The 7,291-nt window shown below is 39.2% G+C and overlaps 1 protein-coding gene across 1 annotated transcript in view; it reads left to right on the top strand.

Annotated features, from left to right (window-relative positions):
* Nucleotides 1–89, top strand: part of LOC113055893 (ryanodine receptor 2-like) — a 49,244-nt gene extending 49,155 nt beyond the window's left edge. Inside the window, 1 exon segment of the mRNA XM_026222271.1 lies at nt 1–89. This exon segment is cut by the window's left edge and continues 1,030 nt beyond it. The gene's annotated coding sequence lies outside the window, so the exon portion shown is untranslated.
* The last annotated feature ends 7,202 nt before the right edge of the window (nt 90–7,291 follow it).

Raw genomic sequence — 7,291 nt, 5'->3', positions numbered from 1 at the left:
TAGAGTTGTGCGCATATAACTGTGTGTGATCTGTAAAGGGAACTCAAAGACCTGCATGATTTTGACTAATAAAGCGATTATTTATTGATGCTTGTAGGTGAGGATGTGCTTACGATCACGGAAACATCATCCTGCAGATGTGATGCTGTCTGAATGAGAATGCATGGAGATAATGGCTTATGATCATAAACTTTTATCAATTTACTCATTGGGTGGATGAAAGTGTGCGATGAAGATTCATCTTTGGCCAAAACATGAAGGTAACAGCTCAGTTTGACCAGCTTCTGCTAGTTAACTCCTGTTTGACTAGTGATTTCACACAAGCAGAATTAACCCTTAGAATGCACTCAGAATCACTGTACTGATTTCACATTCTCCGTCCGTTTGGATACAATGAATCGTTATTCTATTAAACAGTCATCATTTTAATATTGAGTTAATCTGATCAGCAATTTCTCCTTAATGAAATATTACTGCATTTACCCCATTTTTATTAACTAAACCTTGAGAAATTATTTAAAAGTGCAAGTTACAAATAAACCACACCAGAAAAAATATAATGCAAAATATTTTTTGTCAATATTGTTGATTATGCTGTATCATTCAGAAATCAGAAATACATACACACACACAAATAGTTTTGGTTCTATTAGAGTGAATGGAGTTTAAATAAATAACAAATGGTCTAAATTTATGAAACCTACATATTTATTTCTAATAAAGAGCATAAATGAAACAGTTTTCCTGCAGAAATGGTTCATCAATAGGAAACATATTAATGTTCATCAACAAAATACAGTCTCAAAAGTGTGAGAGGTTATGAGGAAAAGTTTCTGACACTAATAAAACCTCACAGAAAGATCATTTTACTAATAAATAAATGATGTGCATTTTGATGGTGCACTCTTTTGGGTCAAAACAGAGCCGAATGCATTAAAAGGGTTAAGGTTGCATGTAAAACTGTCTTTTATTACTCAGTGAAATCGACAGAAGAAGAAGGTACGTGATTCCCAATCAAACACCACAAGACATCTACATGATTGCAGAGTATTTCAGAACCTGTTCTCCATGATAGGAGTCCTTTAAAACCTTGGCTTTCAAAGCAGGCCTCATTTTCTCTTGTGATTGTGAATAAATGTGAAAAACTCTGTTTATATTCTGAACTGGGAGTGAGTCCAAACTAAGAGCCCATCTGATTCCAAAGAGAGACTTTTGTTGAAGCCATTTCCAAACGCAATCAGCTCTCTGGATGTTCTGCTGGACTTGTTTTGATCGTCCTGTGAGGACTGTGGCTGTGAATCACGTTTATGTTCAGAGAGACTGAGCTGAATATTGAGAGATTCTCACCTGTGCTGTGAGGCTTCAGAGAAACGTAATGATGGCGTTTTATCTGAATGCAGAGTCCAGATGTGGCCCACAGCTTCAGAAATCACTTTATATTCAAGATGCGGAGACTATTAATTCTCCTGTCCTCCAGCTAACTGCAGAAAGGGTTGGTTTACACAGATTAATCATCATACTTGATCCATCGTGCTAGGGCAGGAATGGCAGGCAGCTGACCTCTGACCTTCATTAGCCTCTCACTTAACGATGAATCTGTCAGGGTTAGATCATATTTAAGGAGTTGACACATCCTCCTGCTGTCTGTGTATCTGTGTATAAGTTTCTCTGGTGTCTGAAGAGGTGCTCTGAAGCACAGGATTGGTTTGATTGTCCACTTGATGAAACGGATTAAAGTCTCTTTGAGCAGGTGTCCGGTGTGTCGTTCTGCAGGTTTAAATCCGTTTGAGCGTTTCTGTTCTGCTCCCGTCAGCCATCAGAGGCTTTTCATGAGGAACTGAACCGATAACAGAGAACATCCTTATCTCCCTCCAGCTGAGTCCGGCGCTCTCCGTCTGTCTCCGTCTGTCTCCGTCTTATAACAACAACATACATAAATAATATCGATCTAAATAAATGAATAAAGGAAGTCGGTATGTAATTAATCATGTTTAACATCTAACATTGTGAATGGTTAATTGTGATATTTAGGACAAATCAGCAGAAAGTGTTTCTGGTTCACTATTTGCTCTAGATCACAGTGTCTACAGATCCTCTCTCTTGCTCTGTCTGTGTCTGTCTGTCTTCCTCTCTGTGTTTCTAAATCATGATTACTTCATCTGTATTTGGAGAGGATTTCTCTTTCTTTAAATGGTTTAATAATAAATAATTGGCGAATCTAGTGGTTTAGTTTAGGGTTGAGTAGCATTGGAGCTTATTTTGAAGGTCAAAGTGTATTTTTAGAGATTCATTGCGAGTGTCTTTTAGACTTTTGTCAGATTCTTTAACAATAGCTTTAGGGTTGAAGCTGTAGTCAGTGTGGAGCTGGGTTTAATGGACAAGCTGAAGAGCGAGTGTGTTTAGAGGATGAGATTCTGAGGAGGTTTCACTGATGAAGAGGGCTTTATATCGGATTGAATCTGGATCAGATTGATGAAGGTGATGCCTGAACTGAACACATCTCTTCTGGGTCTCAATCTTCAGCGGGTAGAAGCCTAATTCACCTCTGCAGGCATCACTGGATGTACCCCTATGGACCCCTAAAATGCCCTCCACGCCTCTCATTGAGGGTCTTCACAGCAGACTGAAGCCCCCTGATGCTGAGATCTGGATGCTCAGGTAAGTGAAGCTGCTGCTGTCTCCAGGACTTCTCCTCCGTTACTGAACTGATATCTGCTTCCCTGAGACCTGGCCTTCTTCTGGAACACCATGATTGACCGTCAGTGCCCACTCCTCACAGTACTGCTACAGTCTGTCTGTCATCTGTCCATCTGTCTATCATCTGTCTGTCTGTCATCTGTCCATCTGTCTATCATCTGTCTGTCTATCATCTGTCCATCTGTCTATCATCTGTCTGTCTGTCTGTCATCTGTCCATCTGTCCATCTGTCTATCATCTGTCTGTCTGTCATCTGTCCATCTGTCTATCATCTGTCTGTCTGTCATCTGTCTATCATCTGTCTATCATCTGTCTGTCTGTCTGTCTGTCTGTCTATCATCTGTCTGTCTGTCTATCATCTGTCTGTCATCTGTCTGTCTGTCTGTCATCTGTCCATCTGTCTATCTGTCCATCTGTCTATCTGTCCATCTGTCTATCATCTGTCTGTCTGTCTGTCATCTGTCTGTCTATCATCTGTCTATCATCTGTCCATCTGTCTATCATCTGTCTGTCTATCATCTGTCTGTCTGTCATCTGTCCATCTGTCTATCATCTGTCTGTCTGTCTGTCATCTGTCCATCTGTCTATCATCTGTCTGTCTGTCATCTGTCCATCTGTCTATCATCTGTCTGTCTGTCATCTGTCCATCTGTCTATCATCTGTCTGTCTATCATCTGTCTCTCATCTGTCTATCATCTGTCTGTCTGTCTGTCTGTCTATCATCTGTCTATCATCTGTCTATCATCTGTCTGTCTGTCTGTCTGTCTATCATCTGTCTGTCTGTCTATCATCTGTCTATCATCTGTCTGTCTGTCTATCATCTGTCTATCATCTGTCTATCATCTGTCTGTCTGTCTATCATCTGTCCATCTGTCTATCATCTGTCCGTCTGTCTGTCTGTCTGTCTATCATCTGTCTGTCTGTCTTTCTGTCTGTCTCTCTGTCTGTCTGTCTGTCTATCATCTGTCTGTCTGTCCATCTGTCTATCATCTGTCTGTCTGTCTATCATCTGTCCATCTGTCTATCATCTGTCTGTCTATCTATCCTCTGTCTCTCTGTCTGTCTATCATCTGTCTGTCTCTCTGTCTGTCTGTCTGTCTGTTGTTTTGTCTGTGGTGTGTGTTGTGGGTGAATGTGTTAGTTGCCAGTTTAACCCAGGAGACGCTCATAAAGTGGTTCAGATGTCACTGCCATCAAATACATTTGAAGTTAAAGTAATTAGCACATTATTATTTTGACTGCAGTAATGACTGCAGGGCTCATTAGACAGAATGTCACGGGTTAGTTAGGTTGAGTCTGTGAGTTTATGTGTGAATGGTTTACTATCACTGCACTCAGAATGAGCATCAGTTTCTCTGCACGATCACTGAAAAACCCCCTGACAGACATATGATACCAGTATCATCAGATATCAGTTCTTCATTTAGTATTGTGTCATATCAAAGCAGCATGATGTTAGCATCTCAGGAGTTTGTGCCGGTGTGAAGATTAGTTCATCTGTGTGTGATTCTCTCCAGCGCCGCTCACCAGAACGGATTATTGTTTGTGCGGTTGATATATTACTATCATTAAAACATATTTACTATTTATATTACTATCATTAAAACAGATACACAAGTATCTGGAATCCAGGTAACCACCTTCAGTGACATAAACCGTCAACATTAAATTCCTTCATTTCAGAGCTTCATTGCTTTCTTTCTGCTAAACAACCAATTAAATGGATAGCTTTTTTCTTTCTTTCTTATTTTCTTTTTCCTCCTGAGAACAAGACCCCAGTGATTGTTGATCTGATCTTATCTAGAATGGAAAACAACTAGTGCCTCATTTGTGGCTGTTTTATTTCTCCTGAGACCAAGTCAAGACTTCAGTGAAGCATCTGAGCAGCTGAAGAACAGCCTTTAGTGATTCATCAAATGTAAATGCTGTATCATTGATTATAAACAGACATCAATCATGGGAAGTGTATTAATGACAGATGCTGTGTCTAAATCTGTGACTGAATCTCTAATGAGCTATAAATGAGACACTGCTTAGAGTGGATCATTTGAGCAGTGATTCAGTGTTGTGTGTTCAGTTGTTGAACTTCAGTAAAGAACCGTATGCATTTCTGTGAGTCATGTCAGATGTGTCTTACATGTGTGTGTGTGTGTGTGTGTGTGTGTGTGAGTGTGTGTGTGTGTGTGTGTGTGTGTGTGTGTGTGTGTGTGTGTGTGTGTGTGTGTGTGAGTGAGAGAGATGAACTGTTCTGATAGTTGTGACTCTTGAATGTATGTTTGTCCTCTGATCATGTTGCTCTGTGAAATAAAGGAAGATGGTTTGTCAAATTAAAATCTAATGAAAATGAATCTGACATGGTTAACTGATAATTCATTCCTTCCTTCACCTGCTTTCAGCCTCATAACGACTGATTATCAATCATCAGCACAAATGTTATTGCTCAGATGTTTGTTATGAAAATAAAAGAGAGCTGATTGAGTCTTTAGTCGTCCTGCAGGAGGAATCTAGAAATAACTCGAACTAGAACCTAATCCAGAACCATAAAACAATGTTACTTGAAATAAAACATACAAATACTTATAACATTTCTCATCTTATTTTTAGTTTAACTTGATGTACTAAAATAACTAAAACTGAAATAAAAATTCATGAGAATTTATAAATATAAAATTAAAAATATATAAAGTTTGACTGTTCACTATAAAACTGAATAAAGTTGACAAAAACAATAGAACTACTTTAAAATGTTAATAAAAACTATAAGAGTATATCAGTGGTGCTAAAATAGCATGATGAGAATTGTTAGCATTCATATGGAAATCTCTGGCCGGCAGACTTTAATATCTCACTGAATCTGAGATCAGTTTGAGATCTCTGGAGGGGACACACGATTAGAAACAAAACTCTCAGTTTGATCTCACTGTCTGAGAGAAACACCGGTCTTTCAGCATTAAAACAGATGTGTGTGTGTGCCATGCTGCTAATATGTGTGTAATTCATAAAGTCAGTCATTAAGCGAGTGTTTTCATAGTCAGCTGTCATGTTCGAGCTTCAGACGGCTCTCTGTGGAGCTCATAAATGAGTCTGGTATCACACTCACGGCTCGTTTGATGATCTGATGTGATTTTAGGGTTTAGACTAATCATGAATATCACCCGCATGTGTATATCTGAATAGTGATGAGCTCGTTTCTCTAATCAGCGAAGCATCAAATGTCATTCACTCTGCTGCTTATTGTGCAATAAAGAGTGTGTAGATCACATTCAAGAGATCTGACCCTCACTGGGGATGGAGGAATGGCACTGCATTCACAAAAACATATACTTTTAATGTGCTGTAACTGTATTCACACATCAATCACCAAACATGCCTTCTGTGCTTTTAAAATGTGTTTTAAGAGAAGCATTGCACAGGCAATTACAAAACAGCAAAAATGCATCTTTACTGCAACAAAAGCAGATCGTTCCAGAGTCATTTCAGTCATTTCTTTTTACAAAATGGGAAATTATATGTATCAGTTTTAATGCACTTATCAAATAAGAGTCAAATGTCAAAAGTTACATTACAATCTGCGAAGTAGTGGAAAATGTGGAAGTCAGAATTGGGCATAAAATACTCTTCATATTTGTGAGAATGTGTGACATGCTAGAGCAAAACAGACACAATTTTTTGGAATCTACATCCAAAATTAGTAAGACACAAGTACTGGGTTTCATTCGTGATGAAGGGCGGTGTAGATATTACATTTTATTTGGTGAGACTTTAGACAGGTGCATCGCCTACAAGAGCATCCAGAAGAAAGACGAGATGTTTCTCTTTTGAGTATTGATGAAACTGTCACAGTAAGAGCAGGAGCATGAATTAAGAGAGTGAACAGAGTCAGTGTTGATTTCATATCAACTATAGATGATTCATTAATCAGCAAAGTGAACTCTTCAATCTGTTTATAAAGGTGAAGTGAACTCATTCCCATCAAACACACACGAGCGTTTCAGATCACATTTCAGTCTTCTACACAATAAACAGAACCCATGCTCATGAACTGTATCGCGAGTCCTGGAGACTTTAAAATTAGCACAGTCACAGCAAATCAAGAAATCTGTGTGTCCATATTTGGCTGTTTCCTCTCCGCTGCCTCTCCGCTGGACTTTCACCAGATTAGACGGAGAACTTGTCCTTGATGAGACTAAATAAGGGTCCGAGCTGAAACAATAGAGGATGTGGTTATTCAGGCGTCCTGTGAGATGAAGACGGTCCACATCTTTCTGAACGTGATGAACGAGTCAGTTCTAAGAAACGGTGTGGAGCGTGCTGCCACGTCTCAGTCACAGTGCTGATGCATGATCCAGATCAGAAGAACCCACGAAATCAATCCCAGTTCCCATCTGAGATCTTCACAAACAATCCCACCGTCAAAGTGAGAGAGTCCGTGACTGAACGATAATTTCTCCAAATGAATTCCACATGAAAATGACTTTTAAAGCTGGATGAGTTTGATTGACAGGTCCCACAAAATCTCAAAATCTTAGTTTGGTTTCTTTTGGAGTTAATTTGATTTCTGTTTGAGTGGATGATTGATGAGATAAGGCTGGTT

This window comes from Carassius auratus, chromosome 37, assembly GCF_003368295.1.
Source record: "Carassius auratus strain Wakin chromosome 37, ASM336829v1, whole genome shotgun sequence".
NCBI lineage: Eukaryota > Metazoa > Chordata > Actinopteri > Cypriniformes > Cyprinidae > Carassius > Carassius auratus.
Note: the sequence above shows the minus strand (reverse complement) of the source record. Positions and strands in the feature narration are given on the sequence as shown.